Consider the following 18,738-nt stretch of genomic DNA (forward strand, 5'->3'; position numbering starts at 1 on the left):
TCCATACAAATTTTAGTATTATTTGTTCTAGTTCTGTGAAAAATGCAGTTGGTATTTTGATAGGGATTGCACTGAATCTGCAGATTGCTTTGGTTAGTATAGACATTTTAACAATATTAATTATTCCAATCCATGAGCATGGAATAATTTTCCATTTGTTTGTGCCATCTTTAATTTCTTTCTTCAGTATTTTACTGTTTTCAGAGTACAGGTCTTTCACCTTCCTGGTTAAGTTTATTCCTAAGTATTTTATTTTATTATTTTTTTGGTGCAATTGTAAATGGAATTGTTTTTTTAATTTCTCTTTCTGCTACTTTGTTATTAGTGTATAGAAATGCAGCCATTATGTGTGTATTAATTTTGTAACCTATGACTTTACTGAATTCATTTATTACTTCTAACAGTTTTTTTTTGGTGGAGTCTTTAGAGCTTTCCATGTATAGTATCATGTCATCTGCAAGTAGTGACAGTTTTATTTCCTCTTTACCAATTTAGACACCTTTTATTTCTTTTTCTTTTGTGCTTGCTGTGGCTAGTATTTTCAGTACTATGTTGAATTAAAGTGGTGAAGGTGCACATCCTTGTCTTGTTACCTGGTGTTAGAGGGAAAGCCCTTACTTAGTTTTTCACCATTGAGTATGATGTTAGCTGTGGGTCTGTCATATATGGCCTTTATTATGTTGAGATATGTTCCTTCTAAATCTAGTTTGTTGAGAGTTTTTATCATGAATCGTTGTGGAATTTTGTGAAATGCTTTTTATGCATCTATTGGGATGATCATATGATTTTTATTCTTCTTTTTTAATATGATGTATCACATTGATTTGCAAATATTGATCCAACCTTGCATCCCCAGAATAAATCCCACTAGGTTGTGGTGAGTGATCGATTTATTTATTTATTTATTTATTTATTTATTTATTTATTTATTTATTTTTGAGAGAGAGAGAGCGATAGAGCATGAATGGGATGGGGGAGTGGCAGAGGGAGAGAGAATCCCAAGCAGGCTCTACACCCAGCATGGAGCCTGATGCGGGACTAAATCTCATGACCCTGAGATCATGACCTGAGCCAAAATCAAGAGTCAGATGCTTAACCGACTGAGCCACCCAGGTGCCCCAGTGGATGTTCCTTTTAATGTAATGGTAAATATGGTTTCCTAATATTTTGTTGAGGATTTTTTATGGAGACCTTTCTTGCCTATTTTCTCTGGTTGGGACTTGCAGTGCTTTGTTGAATAGAACTAGTGAAAGTGGGCACCCTTGTCTTATTCCTGATTCTAGAGGAAAAGCTTTCAGTTTTTCACCATTTTGTATAATGTTAGCTATGAGCTACTTATATATGGTCTTTAGTGTACCCAGTTCCTTGATAATTTATCATGAAAAGCTGTTGAATTTTTTCAAATGTTGTTTTCTTCATCTACTGAAATTATATGATTTTTATCCTTCATTCTGTTAAGGTGCTGTATCTCATTGATTTGCATATGGTGAACCATCCTTTCACCTCAGGGTTAAATCCCACTTGATTGTGGTGTATGATTTTTTTAGATGTGCTGTTGAATTCAATTTGCTAATATTTTGTTGAGACTATTTGCATGTATATTCATCAGGGATATTGGTCTGTAATTTATTTTTTTGTAGTGTCCTTCTCTGGCTTTGGTATGAAGTTGATGCTAGCCTCATAAAATGAGCTTGGGAGTGTTCCCTTCCCCAAGTTTTTGAGGGGGGCATTAATTCTTCCTTAAACATTTTGTAAATTCACTGGTGAATTCATCTGGTACTGGGATCCCCTTGGTTGAGAGGTGTTTGATTACTGATTCAGTCTCCTTACTCATTATTGATTTGTTCAGATGTTCTATTTCTTCATGATTCAGTCTTGGTAAGTTGTATGTTTGTAGGAATTATGCGTTTCTTCTAAGTCACCCAATTTGTTGGCTTATAATTATTCATAGTGATCTCTTATGGTCTTTTGTATATCTGTGGTATCACTTGTAATGTCTCTTCTTTCACTTATACTTTTATTTATTGAGTCCACTCTCTTTTTTTTCTTGGTTAGTCTAGCCAAAGGTTTGTCAGTTTTGTTCATCCTTCAAAAAAACCCAATTCTTAGTCTTGTTGATATTTTCTATTGTTTTCCTTTTCTTCATTTCATATATTTCTGCTTAATTTTTTAATTATTTACTTCTTTTAGCTAATTTTGGGCTTAGTTTGTTCTTCTTTTCTAGTTCTGTGAGATCTGTTAGGTTATTTGAGATCTTTCTTTTTTCTTAAAATAGGCATTTATAGCTATAAATCCTACTCTTAGAAATACTTTTGTTGCATCCCATAAGTTTTGTTATGTTGTGCTTCTATTTTCATTGATTCACAGTTTTTTAAATTTCTTTTTTGATTTCTTTGATTCATTTGTTATTCAGGAGTGTGTTTAATGTCCACGTGTTTGTGCATTTTCCAATTATCCTTCTGTTGTTGATTTCTAGTTTCATGCTGTCATTGTAGAAAAAAGAGTATTGGTATAATTTCAATCATTTTGGATTTGTTAAGACTTCTTTTGTAGTCTAACATATGATCTGTTCTGGAGAATGTTCCATGTCCACTTGTAAAGAATGTGTATTTTGCTGCTGTTGAATAGAATGTTCTTTATATGTCTGTTAGGCACATTTTGTCTTATAGTGCTGTCAAATCTGCTTTTTGCTTATTGATTTTCTGTTTAGATGATATATCCATAATTAAGAGTGTGGTATTAATGTCATCTACTATTATTGTATTGCCTCTCCTTTGAGTTCTGTTAGCATTTGCTTTATGTATTTAGGTGCTCCAATGTTAGGTGCATAAATATTTACACCTGTTACATCTTCTCTATTGACCACTTCATATAATGATTATATTCGTCTCTTGTGACTACTTTTAACTTAAAGCTTATTTTGTCTTATACAGGCATCTCCTGCTGTCCAAAAGTTGGTGTTATGCCACTTCACTTATATACAAAAGACCTACATTAGTAAAGTAACAGATTTTTTTCATAAAAGTGAAAATCCCCTTCAGGTTTCTTTCCATTAGTGAAAACAGATACTAATGTAGCTCTTTCATAAAAGCAAAATGGCTAGCACAAAAATAGACACATAGATCAATGGAACAGACTAGAAAACACTGAAATAAACCCACAATTATACACTCAATTAATCTTTGACAAAGGAGGAAAGAATATGCAATGGGAAAAAAAGTCTCTTTAAACAAATTGTGTTGGGAAGAATGGACAACAACAAAGACAAAAGAATGAAAGTGTACCACTTTCTTACATCATACACAAATATAAACTCAATATAAACTCAAAATGGATAATAGACCTAAATGTGAGACAAGAAACCATTACAGTCCTGGAAGAGAGCTCAGTCATAATTCCTCTGACATTGGCTATAGCAATATTTTTCTAGCTGTCTCCTGAGTCAAGGGAAATAAAAGTAAAAATAAATTATTGGGACTGCATTGAAATAAAAAACTTCTGTACATGAAGGAAACAATCAACAAAACTAAAAGAGCAACCTACTGAATGGGAGAAGATATTGGCAAATAACATATCCAATAAAGGGTTAGTATCCAAAATATATAACTAATTTATACAACTGAACAACCAAAACCCAAATAATCCAATTTAAAAAGGGGCAGAAAACGTGAACAGACATTTCTGCAAAGAAGACATCCAGATGGCCAACAGACACATGAAAAAATGCTCAACATCACTCATCATCAGAGAAATGCAAATCAAAACTACAATGAAATATCACCTCACACCAGTTAGAATGGCCAAAATTAAAAACACAAGAAACAACAGGTATTGGTGATGATGTGGAGAAAAAGGAACCCTCTTGCACTGCTGGTGGGAATGCACACTGGTGCAGACACTGTGGAAAACATAAGGAGGTTCTTCAAAAAGTTAAAAATAGAACCTCCCTCTGATCTAGTAATTGTACTATTGGGTAATTACCCCAGAATATACCCCAAAGTGATACATGTGCCCCTATTTTTATTTTATTTAAAGATTTTATTCCAGAGAGAGAGCAGGGGGAGGAGCAGAGGGAGAGGGACAAGCCGACTCCGCACTGAGTGTGGAGCCAGACGTGGGGCTCAGTCCCAGGACCCTGAAATCATGACCTAAGCCGAAACCAAGAGCCAGATGCTTAACCAATTGAGCCACTCATGCACCCCGCACTCCTGTGTTTATACCTGCATTATTTACAATAGCCGAAGTGTGGAAGTATAGACTGTGGCCCCACCTGACTAGGGAGAACACAAAGAAACCTCACCCAACCTCAGACTGAAGGACAGATTTGCTGGGTATTGTATCTTGTTTGAATTTTTTTTCCTCCAGTATTTTGAATATCTCTTTGTATTCTCTCTTGGCCTGCAAGGTTTTTGTGGCAAAATCCAGATAGCTTTATGGTCTAATGTATGTAATGAGCTGTTTTTCTCTTCCTGCTTTCAAATTCTTTGTCTTTAACTTTTGACAATTTAATTATAATGTGTCTTGGTGTGCCCCTTTTCATGTTCATCCTGTGTAATTTGGGGCCTCATGAGTCTGGATGTCCATTTCTCTCCCCAAGTTTGGGAAGTGTTCAGCCATTATTTTTTTACATACACTTTATGTCCCTTTCTCTTCTCCTTCTGGGATTCCCATAACCCCAGGTATATTGTTTCACTTTAAGGTGTTTCTTAAGTCCTATATGCTTTCTTCACTCTTTTTCATTCTTTATTTTTGCTCCTCTGACTGGATAATTTCAAATGACAAGTCTTAGAGTTCATTAATTCTTCTGATCTGTCAAGTCTATTGTTGAAGCTCTGTATCAATTCAGCCATTATGTATTCTTCAGCTATAGGATTTGTTTGATTTTTTTAATGGTTTCTATTTTTCTGAATTTCTTAATTTTTTCGTATATTGTTTTTCCAATTTTGTTTAGTTGTCCATTTGTGTTCTCTTTTAGTTCACTGAACTTCTTTAAGAGAATTATTCTGAATTATTTGTCTGTCAGTTTTTAGATCTCCATTTCTTTGGGGTCAGTTATTGGAGGATTTGTTTCCTTCGGTGGTGTCATGTTTACCTCATTCTTCATGATTCTTTTATCTTTATGTTGGTATCTGTGTAATTGAAGAAGTACTCTTCTCTTCTAGCCTTTACAGATTCAATTTAGCCAGGGAAGATGTTTGTCAGTCAGCCTATTTTGGGGTTCTGACTATATCATGTGTAGTTTTCATGAGCAGGCAGGGCTTGCTATCAGGTCCTCTAGTTGGACAGGTTAATTTCCCATGCTCTGAAGTTGGTGGAATGGTGGCCAGTGGCTGTGCTCCATGGTCAGTTGAGCCTGCTCACTGGGCTCCATGTTCACACAGGGATCCTGTCAGGGCTCCCTGGTTTGGCATGCCTGGTAGCTAGGTTCCATGGTCAGGTGGGCCCAGAGCCTGGGCTTTGGCCTTCATGATTAGAGCAGGTTTCAGGTTGTGCTCTACAATCAGGAAGAGCTGCAGGCTTTGCCTTGTAGTTGGCTAGAGCCATTGGGTAGTCTATCCAATTGGGCATGCTACTGGCTATGCTCCGCTGTTGGGTTAGGTAGCTGCCAGGACCCCTAGTCTGGTGTAGTCACCAGCTATACTCTGTAGTTGAATGAGACTGTAGGTTGTGCTCTGAGGCTGGATGAGGTTTCTTTGTATTCTCCCTAGTCAGGTGGGGCCACAATCTATACTTTGTGATTGGGAAGAATTGGTGGTTAGTCTCCTTATCTGGGTGAGGCAGCACTCTGTGTTCACCAACTGGGCAGTACCGTTGGCTGGACATCATGACTGAGCAGGGTTGCTACCCAAGCATCATGGTTGGGTGAAGCTGCAAGCTCTGCTTCACAGTTAGGTGGAGCTGTTAGTTGTACTACCTGCTGAGGTACTGCTATAGGCTGAGCACTGAGGCTGCCCAACGTTGTATTGAGGTTCCCTCATCAGAATGGGGAGGCAGAGGCTATTCTCTGCAGTTGAGCAGAGTTACTTGCTTGGCTTCTTGCCCAAGCAGGGCCAAAGGATGTGGTCCACAGTTGCCCAGGACCTCTGGCCAGACTTCCTGATTGGGCAAAGCTGGAGGCTCCACCTAACAGTTTAGCGGGGAAGTAGCCTTGACTTTTAGCCTGGGTGAGGTCATAAACTATTCCATGGTTGTATGACATCATAGTTTGGGCTCTTTTGTTAAGAGGGGCCATATGCTATGCTATGCTATTTGTTTAATTTGTATGTGTTTTATTTGCAATTAGACAAGGATATTGGCTTGGCTTCCTGCATATTTAGGGTTGTGGACTGTGCTCTGAGGTTGCCTGGAATTGCTGTCCAGGCTCCCAGCTCAGGAGAGGCTGGAGACTATGCTCCACATTTGGGCAGGACTGTGGACTTATTTCCCTGCCTGAGTGTGCCATAGGATGGGCTCCACAGTTGCCTGTGGTCTTTAGCCAGGCTCCCTGGTTAAGCAGGGCTGGAAGATGTGATCAGCAGTTGGACAGGGTTGCTAGCTTGCCACCCTCTTCAGGCAAAGTCATAAAATGGACCCCATGGAAAAGCCTGTTGGCTGAAGACTCAAACCAGGTAGAACTGCCAACTGAGCTCCCTGGCCACTTGGGTCCACTGGCTTGGTTCTGTAGATGGCTGGGCTCTCTGCATGGGAGCCACTGCCAATATGAAAACAGTCTGCTATGATCCACACACTGGTTGCTATGAGCTTCACCCCCTTTTCCTCTCTAGCAGATTCCCTGTGGTCTACCCTCACTGGTTTCCTCAGTGATCCCCATGAAGTAAGACTGAATTGAGACTTGGATGATTCTGGAAATCATCCAAGAATGCTTGGAAGCTGGACGTCCACCTTGAGCCCTCCTTTTCCCACTGGAATAACCATACATCCAGGGGGAACCCTCTCAGGGTACTCTGCTGGCCTGGAGGAGAGGCAATGCAGTGAAAGTGAAACTGCTCCTCTAACCCTTTTAATGTGCTTTTTCCGTTTTTGTAGTCCATGAAAATACCTCAGCCTCACCCCCAAATTCTGGAATATCCAGAAGTGTCTTGTCTCTGGATAGTTGCTAGTTAGTCTTTCTGTGATGGGGGGCACTGAATCTGGGGTCAACCTGTTCCTCCATCTTGCTGTCATTCTTGTATGATCATTCTTGAATGATGCTACCCAAAGTGCCAGTCTGAAATGAAAAAAAAAAAAAAAAAAAGAATTTGTGCCAAAACTTGAATGGACTATATGAAAGCACACATTATTTTTGTAGCAAAAATTTCTTGATGAAAGTAGCTATGAGCACATTTCCATTTTGATTAAAGCTGTCTTTGCAGACTGGTAACATAACTTACCACCTATGGAAAAACAGCCCATATATTTACTGTATTAGGAGCTTTGCAATGGAATATTTCATTATGAGCTATTTGGACAAAAATCTGATTCCTTCAGAAGAAAGAAAGCAAGTAACTCCATTTAGAAGTCCACCGGCTCTGATATTCTTAATTTATCAGTTAGAAAGCTTGTTACCAATATATGGAATAAACTAAAGAATTTAAATATGTAAGTCATGAAAATACATGCTCATTGCAGAAACAGCAAATAAAGGTAACCTTTTCTTTTTAATTTTTATTCAATCTTTTATTTAAATTCCAATTAGTTAACATACAGCATAATATTAGTTTCAGGTATAGAATTTAGTGATTCATCACTTACATACAACACCCAGTGCTCATCACAAATGCCCTCCTTAATACCCATTACATATTTAACCCACCCCACCCACCCACCTCCCCTCCAGTAACCTTGATTTGTTCCCTATAGTTAAGAGTCTATTTCCTGGTTTGCCTCCCCGCCTTTAGTTTTGTTTCTTAAATTCCACATATGAGTGAAATCATATGGTATTTGGCTTTCACTGACTGACTTATTTCACTTAGGCTAAAACTCTCTAATTCCTTCCATGTCATTGTAAATGGCAAGATTTCATTCTTTTTTTTTTGGCTGAGTAACGTTCCATTGTATATATACACCACATCTTTTTTTATCCATTCATCAGTTGATGGACATGTGGGCTCTTTTCATAGTTTGGCTATTGTTCATAATGCTGCTATAAATGTTGGGGTGCATGTGCCCCTTCAGATCTGTATTTTTTGTATCCTTTAGGTAAATACCTAGTAGTGCAATTGCTGGGTCATAGGGTAGCCCTATTTTTAACTTTCTGAGGAACCTCCATACTGTTTTATAGAGTCACTGCACCAGTTTACATTCCCACCACAGTGTAAGAGCATTCCCCTTTCTCTGCACCCTTGCCAACACCTGTTGTTTCCTGTTAATTTTAGCCATTCTGACTGGTGTGAGGTGATATCTAATTGTAGTTTGGATTTGTATTTCCCTGATGATAAGTGATGTTGAGCATCTTTTCATGTTAATTTTTTAATTCTATTAAATCTTTTTTTAAAGATTTTATTTATTTTTTGACAGAGAGACAGCGAGAGAGGGAACACAAGCAGGGGGAGTGGGAGAGGGAGAAACAGGCTTCCTGCTGAGCAGGGAGCCCAATGCAGGGCTCCATCCCAGGACCCTGGTATCATGACCTGAGCAGAAGGCAGACATTTAATGACTGAGCTACCCAGGCGCCTCTCTTTTCATGTTTCTATTAGCCATCTGTATGTCTTCTTTGGCAAAATGTCTATTCATGTCTTCTACCCATTTTTTTTTTTTTTAAAGATTTTTTATTTATTTATTTGAGACAGAGAGAATGAGAGACAGAGAGCATGAGAGGGAGGAGGGTCAGAGGGAGAAGCAGACTCCCTGCCGAGCAGGGAGCCCGATGTGGGACTCGATCCCGGGATTCCAGGATCATGACCTGAGCCGAAGGCAGTCGCTTAACCAACTGAGCCACCCAGGCGCCCTTCTACCCATTTTTTAACTGAATTATTTATTTTTTGAGTGTTGAGATTTATAAATTCTTTATATATTTTGGATACTAACCCTTTATCAGATATGTCATTTGCAAATACCTTTTCCCATTCTGAAGGTTGTCTTTAGTTTTGTTGATTGTTTCCTTCTCTGTGCAGCAGCTTTTTCTCTTGTTGAAGTCCCAATAGTTTATTTTTGCTTTTGTTTCCCTTGCCTTAGGAGACATATCTAGTAAGAATTTGCTATACCTGATGTCAAAGAGGTTGCTGCCTGTGTTTTCCTCTGGAATTTTGATGGTTTCCTGTCTCACATTTAGGTCTGTCATTCATTTTGAATTTATTTTTGTGTATGCTGTAAGAAAGTGGTCCAGTTTCAATTTTTTTGCATGTTGCTGTCCAGTTTTCCCAACACCATTTGTTGAAGAGACTTTTTTCCATTGGCTATTCTTTCCTGCTTTGTTGAAGATTGAGCATATATGTAACATTTTGAATGAGAGAATGGAATAAAATATCCTAAACATATTGTGACAATGGATTAACTATTTAAAGGAAATAAACTCAGGTTCCCATCCAAAGCATACACCTAGAAAAATCAGATTAACTTTTTTTTAAAACCCTTTCCCCTTTATTACAAAAGGAAACCATGATCTGTGTACAAAAAATTATATACCATGACCAAATGGGATTTTACTCAGTTATGAAGGGCTAGTACAGTATTCAAAAATCAGTTAGTGTAGTCCATCACATCAATAGGCTAAAAAGGAAGCACCACATGATCATACCAATATATAGAGAAAAAGCATTTGGTAAAAAAAAAAAATACCCATTTTTTATAAAAACTTTCAAACTAAGAAGAGAGGAACTTCTCAGCTTGATAAAGAAAATCTACAAAAAGCCTATAGCTAGCATCATACATAGTGGGGAGAAACCAGAACCTTTCCTACAAAGATCAGGAACAAGGCAAAGATGTCTCCCCTCATTATTACTTTTCAGCATTGTATTGGAAGTCCATGTTAATGCAGTAATACAAGGTAAGGAAATAAATGGGATAAGGATTTAGAACAAAAAGCAATAATAAAACTGTCTTTGTTCATAGGTGACATCATTGCCTGTGTAGAAAATCTGAAAAAGTTGACACACACACACACACACACACACAAAACCTCTGGAACTAAGTGATGATAGCAAAGTTGCAAAATACAAAGTTAATATAAAAAGCCCATTGCTTTCTTGTATACCAATGATGAACAAGTGGAATTTGAAATTAAAAACACAATACTATTTACACTTGCCCCCCAAAATGAAATACTTGTGTAAAATCTAAGAAAATATGTATAAGGTCCATATGAGGAAAATTATAAAACTCTGATGAAAGAATTCAAAAAAGAACTAAATAAATGGAGAGGTGTTCCATGTTCATGGATAGGAAGACTCAGTATTATCAAAATGTCAGTTCTTCCCAATTTTATCTGTAGATTCAAAGCAATCCCAATCAAAATCCCAACAAAGTAAGTTGTAGATATTGACACACTGATTCTAGAGTTTATATGGAAAGGGAAAAGACACGGAATATCCAACACCATATTGAAAGAGAACAGTATTGGAGGATTTTCACCATTTAGCCTTAAGACTTACTATAAAGCTACAGTAATGCAGACAGTGTGATAGTGGTGAAAGAATGACAAATAGATCAATGGAACAGAATAGAGAGCTTAGAAATAGACCCACATAAAAATAGTGAACTGATCTTTGGGGCACCTGGGTGGCTTAATACATTGGGTATCTGACTCTTGATTTCAAGTCAGGTCATGATCTCAGGGTTGTGAGAGTGAGCCCCACATCAGGCTCCACACTGGGCATGGAGTCTGCTTGGGATTCTGTCTCTGCCCCTCCCCACTCCCTCTCTAAAAAAATAGTGAACTGATCTTTGACAAAGGAGTAAAGGCAATAAAATGGAGACATTAGTCTCCTCAATAAATTGTGCTGGAATAACTGGCATCCATATGCAAAATATACAAATTTGTATATCTTTTAAAAAGGCCATTGGGATTTTCTTAGAGATGGCATTGAATCTGTAGATCAATAGGGGAGTATTGCCATTTTAACATTAGTAAGTCTTCTAATCATAAACATGGGAAGGCTTGCATTTGTTTAGGTCTCCTTTACTTTTTTTCTACAATATTTGTATAGTTTTCAGAATACAAATCTTGCATCTCCTTTCTTAAATTAATTTCTAAAGGTTTTATTGTTTTAGTTGCTATAACAATTAAATGAAAATACATTATAAAACAGTATAAATTAAAATACTCTCTTAATTTCTTTTTCAGTTTCTTAATACATCTAATGTAGTATATAAAAGCTCTTGCAAATCAGTAAACGCTACTACCTCCAAAAATTTTATAAGGGATTTTTTTTTTAAGATTTTATTTATTTACCTGAGAGAGGGAGAATGAGAGACAGAGAGCATGAGAGGGAGGAGGGTCAGAGGGAGAAGCAGGCTCCCCGCCGAGCAGGGAGCCCGATGCGGGACTCGATCCCAGGACTCCAGGATCATGACCCGAGCCGAAGGCAGTCGCTTAACCAACTGAGCCACCCAGGTGCCCTATAAGGGATTTTAAAGGCCGTATCACTCATTCAAAAATATAATAATGGCCAGTAAATACATGAAATTGTGAGATATCAATACTCACCATTCACTGGTCCAATTGAAAAGACATTTTGAAATTATAATACCTGGTATTTATCAGCCTTATAAGGAGGCATTTTAGGCAACACCTTTTCCCAATTGCCCACCCCTCCCATCAAATTTTAATACCTCAGATATATTGAGGTCATATGGTAATTCTGTGCTTAACTTACTAAGAAATGGCCAGACTGGTTTCCACAGTTACTGTACCATTTTACATTCACAGCAGCAATGTATAGAAGTTCCAATTTCTCCACAGTCTCATCAATACTCATTAAATTCCATTGTTTTTTTAAATTATTAGTATAGGCATTCTAGTTCGTGTGAAGGGATACCTCACTGCGGTTTTCACTTGCTTTTCCCTAGTGACTACTGATGTTGATCATCTTTTAATATGCTTGTTGGCCATTTTTATATTTATTTGAAAAATCTATAAACATTTTGCCCAATTTTAATTGGGTTAATTGGTTTTTGAGCTTTAGACTTTACTTATTCTGGATACTGGGCCTTTATCAAATACATGACTTACAAATATTTTCTCCCAACTATGAGTTGTCATTTCATTTCATTTTCTTGATAATGTCTTTTGATGCACAGAAGTTTTCAGTTTTGATGAATTCCAATTTATTTGTTTTTCTTTTGAAGCTTGTGCTTTTCATATTATATCTAAGAAACCATTGACAAATCCAAGGTCATGAAAATTTATCCTTATGATTTCTTGCAATAGTTTTATCATTTTACCTCTCATATTTGGGTCACAGATCCATTTTTTTAAGATTTATTTATTTGAGAGAGAAACAAGGCATGAGTGGGAGGGGCAGAGGGAGAGAGACTCTCAAGCAGACTCCATGCTGAGCACAGAGCCCACACGGGGCTTGATCCTACAACCCTGAGATCTCGACCTGAGCTGAAACCAAGAGTCAGATGCTTAACTAACTATGCCAGCCAGGTGCCCCACAGATTCATTTTGAGTTAATTTTTGTGTATCATGTGATATAAGGGTCCAAATTCATCATATGAATATTCAGTTGTTCTACCATCACTTTTTGAATAGAACGTTCTTCCCCCATTGAATGTTCTTGGCACTATTCATAAAAATGAAGTGGCCATAGATCTGTAGGTTTCTTTCTGGATACTCAGTTATATTCCACTGGTCTATATGTCTATTCTTATGCTAGTTCCATACTGTTTTAATTCTGTGGCTTTATTGTAGGTTTTGAAATTGGGAAGTGTAAGGCTTCCAACTTTGTTCTTTTTCAGGATTGTTTTGGCTGTTTGGGGACCCTTGACATTGCATAGGATTTTGAGGCTCAGCTTTTCCATATCTTTTTAAAAAGGCCATTGGGATTTTCTTAGAGATGGCACTGAATCTGTAGATCAATAGGGGAGTATTGCCATTTTAACATTAGTAAGTCTTCTAATCATAAACATGGGAAGGCTTCCATTTGTTTAGGTCTCCTTTACTTTTTTTCTACAATATTTGTATAATTTTCAGAATACAAATCTTGCATCTCCTTTCTTAATTTCTAAAGTTTTATTGTTTTAGTTGCTATAACAACTAAATGAAAATACATTATAAAACAGTATAAACTAAAATACTCAATTTCTTTTTCAGTTTCTTCATTGTAGGTGTGTAGAAACATGACTGTTCTTTTTGTGTTAATCGTATGCCCCCTAACTTGGCTGAACTGGTTTATTGCCTCTAGTAGCTTTCTTGTACGTTCTTTGGACTTTTTTATGTGTAGAATCATTCATCAGCAAATGGAGATATTTTGCTTCTTCCTTTCCAATTTGTATGCCTTTTATTCCTTTTTCTTGCTTAATTGCTCTGGATAGAAGTTCCAATGAAGTGGTGAAAGTGGACATCTTTCTTTTGTTTTTGATCTTAGGGGCAAAGCTCTCATTTTTTTATCCTTAAGTATGATGTTAGCTGTGGGTTGTTCAAAAATGCCCTTATCATGTTGAGGAAGTTCTCTTCAATTCCTAGATGGTTGAATATATTTATCATGGTAGTGTATTGGGGTTTTGTCAAATTATTTTTTTCTATTAATTCATAAGATCATGTGATATTTTTCCTTCATTCTCTTAATGTGATTCATTGCATTGGTTGATTTTATTTTTAAGGAATAATTGACATATAAGAAGTTGTACATGCTGAATAGCCACAACTTGACAAGTTTGGAGATATTTATACAGCTATGAAACCATCACCACTATCTATGCCATAAATATGCCCATCATCTCCAAAAGTTTCTTCCAGTCCTCTTTATTTATTATTATTGTGTGTGATAAGAATACTTAAAGTAAAATCTACCCTCTTAGCAAAATTTAAATATATAATATCGTATTGTTCACTATAGGAACTATGCTGTTCAGTAGATCTCTAGAGTTTATTCATCTTGTATAACTGAAACTTTGTACCCTGTGACTATTACCTCTCCATTTCCTCCTCCCCTTAGCCTCTGGAAGCCACTATTCCACTCACTGCTTCTGTGAGTTTGACTGTTTTAGATTCCTCATATAAGTGGCATCATGTAGTATTATCCTTCTGTATCTGGCTAATTTCACTTAGTTCCAGGTTCATCCTGTTGCAAACAGCAGGATTTCTTTTTTTAAGCGCCAAATAATATTCTATTGTATGTATATACGTTTTCTTTGTACATTCATTCACTAGCACATCTAGACTGCTTCCATGACTTGGCTACTATGAATAAAACTGCAGTGATAATGGTAGTGCAGAGATTTCTTTGGGATCCTGATTTCAATTCCTTTGGACATGTACCCAGAAGTGGGATCATGTACCAGATCTATTTTTAATTTTTTGAGAAACCTCCACACTTTCCCCTACTGGCTGCACCAATTTACATTCCCATCAGCAGTATCCAATGGCTCCCTTTTCTCCACATCCTTGCCAACATTTACCTTTTGTTTTGTTTTTAATAATAGCCATCCTAGCAGGTGTGAGGTAATATCTCTTTGCAATTCTGATTTGCACTTCCACTATGATTAGTGATGTAGAGCACCTTTCATGTACCTGTTGGTCATTTCTATGTCTCCTTGGAGAAATGTTTTTTCAAGTCCTTAGCTCAGTTTTTAATTGGATTATTTGGGGGGTTTTTTTGTTGTTTTGTTTTGTTTTGTTTTGTTTTTACTCTTGTGTTGTATGAGTTCCTTATTTTGGCTATTAACCCAGTATCAGATGTATCATTTATAAATATTTTCTTCCATTCAATAGGTTGCTTTTACATTTTGTTGATTTTCCTTTCTTTGCTGTGCAGTAGCTTTTTGATTTGACGTAATCCCACTTGTTTTTGTTTCCCTCCTGCTTATGTATTTTTGCTTTTGGTGCCTATGCTCTTTGTTTCATTTCCAAGAAATCATTGCCAAGGCCAATGTCAAGAAGATTTCTTCTGTTTTCTTCTAGGGATTTTAATTTTAGGTCTTATGTTTAAGTCTTTAACACATTTTTCGTTGATTTTAATATATGGTGTGAGATAAGTGTCCAATTTTATTTTTTTGCATGTGGATATCCAGCTTTCCCAGAACCACTTATTGAAGAGACTATCCTTTCCCCACTGTGTAAATACAGTGGTACCCATGTGGAAGATCAGTTGACCATATATGTTTGTGTTTATTCTGCGCTGTCTTTTCCGTTCCATTGGTCTATAGGTCTGTATTTATGCCAGCATCATTCTGTTTTGATTACTGTTGCTTTGTAATATATTTTGAAGTCAAGAAGAATCATGCCTCTCTCTATTTCCTGCTTGTTCAAAATTGCTTTGTTGTGATGATCACTGGGTGTTATATGTAAGTGATGAATCATTAAATTCTACTCCTGAAACTAATATTACACTCTGTGTTAACTAACAAGAATTTAAATAAAAACTTGAAACGAAGAAAAAATAAAGAAAATTGCTTTGGTTGTTTGGAGTCCTTTGTGATTCCATATGAATTTTAAGATTATTCTATTTTTTATAAAATAATGCCATTGTTTTTCTTAATGGAAATTACATTGAATCTGTAGATTCCTTTGTATATTATGGACATTTTAACAATATTAATTCCCCCAGTCCATGAACATGGAATGTCTTTCCACTTACTTGTGTCTGTGTTAAGTATTTTATAGTTTTCCATGTACAAGTATTTCACCTCCTTGGGCAAGTTTATTCCTAAATATTTTATTTTTTGATGCTATTGTAAATGTAATTTCCTTCTCATATAGTTCATTTTTAGTGTAGAGAAATGTAACTGATTTTATGAGAAATGTATATTGATTTTGTATCCTGCAACATTGCTGGATTTGTTTGTTAGTTTTAAAGGGTTTTTATTTTTTGAGGCTATAGGGTTTTCTACATATAAGAGCGTGTTATCTGCAAAGACAATTTTATGTCTTCCTTTCCAAATTGAATAACTTGTTTCTTTTTCTTGCCTAATTGCTCTGGCTAGGACATCCAGTACTATGTTGAATAGGAGTAGTGAGAGTGGACGCTCTTATCTTGTTTCTGATTTTAGAGGAAAAACTTTCAGTGTTTTGCCATTAGGTGTGATATCAGCTGTGGGGTTTTTCTATATGCCCTTTATTGTGATGAAGTAAGCTGCTTCTGCAACTAATTTTTTTCTATCATGAAAAGATGTTGAATTTTATCAAATGCTTTTTCTGCCTCTGTTGCGATGATCATGTGATTTTTTTCCCCTTCATTCTCTTAATTTAGTATATCATGTTAATTAATTTGTGAATATACTAAACATTCTTGCATCTTTGAGATAAATCCCATTTGGTTAAGGTGTCTGATCCATTTAATGTGCTGTTGAATTAAGTTTGCTAATATTTTGTTGAGAATTTTTGCATCTGTTCACCAGGAATACCATCCTGTAGTTTTCATCTCTTATGATATCTTTGTGTGGTTTTGGTATCATGGTGATTCTGGCCTCACAAAATAAGTGGGGAAGTATTCCCTCTTCCTATATTTTGTAAGAATTTATGTTAATTCTTCTTTAAATGTTTGGTAGAATTCACCTCTGAAGCCATCTTATCCTAGGCATTTTTTTAAAATTTTATTTTATTATGTTATGTTAGTCACCATACACAATACATCTAGTTTTTGATGTAGTGATCCATGCTTCATTGTTTTCATATAATGGAAGTTCTTTGATTACTGATTCAGTCTCTTTATTATTGTTCTCTTGATACTTTCTATTTCTCCTTGATTCAGTCTTGGTACTTGTATGTTTCTAGTAATTTATCTGTTTATCCTAGGTTGTCTAATTTGTTGGTATATAATTATTCAAAATAGTCCCTTATGATCTTTTTTATTTCCATGGCATTAGTTTTCATGTCTCCTATTTATTTTTGTACTTGAGTATTATCTTTTTTCTTAGTCTAAGTAAGAGTTTATTGATTTTGTTTGTATTTTCAAAAATCCAACTTTATTTTTGTCAATTTCTCCTAATATCCTATTATTTATATCCTTTTTCTGCTCTAATTTTTTATTTCCTTCCAACTAACTTTGGAATTAATTTGTTCTTTTTCTAGTTTCTTGAAGTGTATTGTTAGTTTATTTGAGAGCCTTCCTTTTATTAGTGTAAACATTTATCACCATAAACTTTCCTCTTTGTATCATATATATTTGTTTCTTTATTGTTGCTGCATCCCATAACTTTTGGTATGTTGTGTTTTAGTTTGCACTTGTCTCAAAATATTTTCTCATTTTTCTTTTGGTTTCTTATTCGACCCAGTGGTTCCAATGGTTGTTCAACAGTGTGTTGTTTAACTTGCATGTATTTGTAAAATTTTTTTTGTAATTTTCCTTTTGTTATTGATTCCTACTTTCATTCCATTGTAGGTTAGAAAAAAAATCTCAGAATGATTTCATTTTTCTTAAGCTATTTAACACTTTTTCATTGACCTAGTTTGTGATTTTTCCTGGATAACGCTGCATGTGTAATTGAGAAGAATATGTATTCTGCTGCTGTTAGGTGGAATGTTCTGTATATGTCTTTTAGGCTCATAGAATCCATAATGTTCTTCACATCATCTGTTTCCTTTCAGACTATCACTCTGGATGATCTAACCATTATGGTAAGTGGGGTGTCAAAGTCTCCTAATATTATATTGCTATTTCTTCCTTCAGATCTGTAAATGATTCCTTTATATATTAATGTGTTCTGATGATGTGTGCATATATATATATATGTGTATATATATATATATATATTTATCATTATTTTATTTTTCCCATTGAATTCATCCTTTTATCATTATCTAATGACCTTTGTCTCTTGTGACAGTTTTGACTAAAATCTGTTTTGTCTGATGTAAGTATAGCTACATGTGTCCTCTTTTGGTTGCCATTTGCATATAATATTTATTTAATCCTAAACTTCAATCTATATGTGCTCTTAAACCTAAAGTGTGACCCTTCTAGAAAATATATAGTGTGGTCTTGTTTATGTATTCAGCATCTCTCCACTTTATGATTGGTGAACAAGTTCCATTTATATTTAAAGCAATTATTTTTTATTTTTAATTTTAATTTCAGCATACTTAACATACAATGTTCTATTAGTTTCAAGTGTATAATATAGTGATACAACAATTCTATATAATACTCAGTGCTCATCATGATAAGTATACTCTTTAATCCCCACCACCCCTTTCACCCATCCCCCCAAACACCTACTCTCTGGTAACCATCAGTTTGTTCTCTATAGTTAAGAGTCTCTTGACAAATACTAGATGATTGGTTTGTCTCTCTATCTCTCTTTTCCTTTCCTCATTTGTTTCTTAAATTCCACGTATGAGTTAAATCATATGGTATTGTCTTTCTCTGACTTATTTTGCTTAGCATTATATTCTCTAGCTCCGTCCATGTTGTTGCAAATGGCAAGATTTCATTCTTTTTATGGCTGAGTAATATTCCATTGTGTGTGTGTGTGTGTGTATATATATATATATTTTTTTCTTCTTTATTCATTCATCTGTTGATGGACACTCAGGCTGCTTCCATAATTTGGTTATTGTAAATAATGAAATAAACATAGGGGTACATATATCACTTTGAATGTTTCTGTATTTTGGGGGTAATTACTTAGTAGTGTGATTAATGGATCATAGGGTAG

General features: G+C 35.7%; 2 protein-coding genes and 1 pseudogene across 5 annotated transcripts in view; all 3 read left to right on the forward strand.

The window, feature by feature from the left end:
* Nucleotides 1-18,738, forward strand: part of ARMCX5 (armadillo repeat containing X-linked 5) — a 107,740-nt gene that overhangs the window by 51,264 nt on the left and 37,738 nt on the right. Inside the window, exon 5 of one of the 3 annotated variants that reach the window (XM_064574412.1) lies at nt 17,669-17,698. The exons of 1 other annotated variant lie outside the window; for it this stretch is intronic. The gene's annotated coding sequence lies outside the window, so the exon portion shown is untranslated. Of the gene's footprint in view, nt 1-9,153; nt 11,162-17,668; nt 17,699-18,738 lie in introns of those variants that run through there. One more of the 3 variants, XM_064574414.1, reaches the window with a different exon arrangement.
* The window catches only part of GPRASP2 (G protein-coupled receptor associated sorting protein 2), a 94,786-nt gene that overhangs the window by 7,103 nt on the left and 68,945 nt on the right, over nt 1-18,738 (forward strand). The gene's annotated exons all lie outside the window — the stretch shown is intronic.
* The window catches only part of LOC129045979 (translationally-controlled tumor protein-like), a 73,673-nt pseudogene that overhangs the window by 6,910 nt on the left and 48,025 nt on the right, over nt 1-18,738 (forward strand).

Source organism: Mirounga angustirostris, unplaced genomic scaffold (assembly GCF_029215605.1).
Source record: "Mirounga angustirostris isolate CCGP_5_RB_7025 unplaced genomic scaffold, mMirAng1.0.hap1 SCAF_11, whole genome shotgun sequence".
In the NCBI taxonomy this organism is placed as follows: domain Eukaryota; kingdom Metazoa; phylum Chordata; class Mammalia; order Carnivora; family Phocidae; genus Mirounga; species Mirounga angustirostris.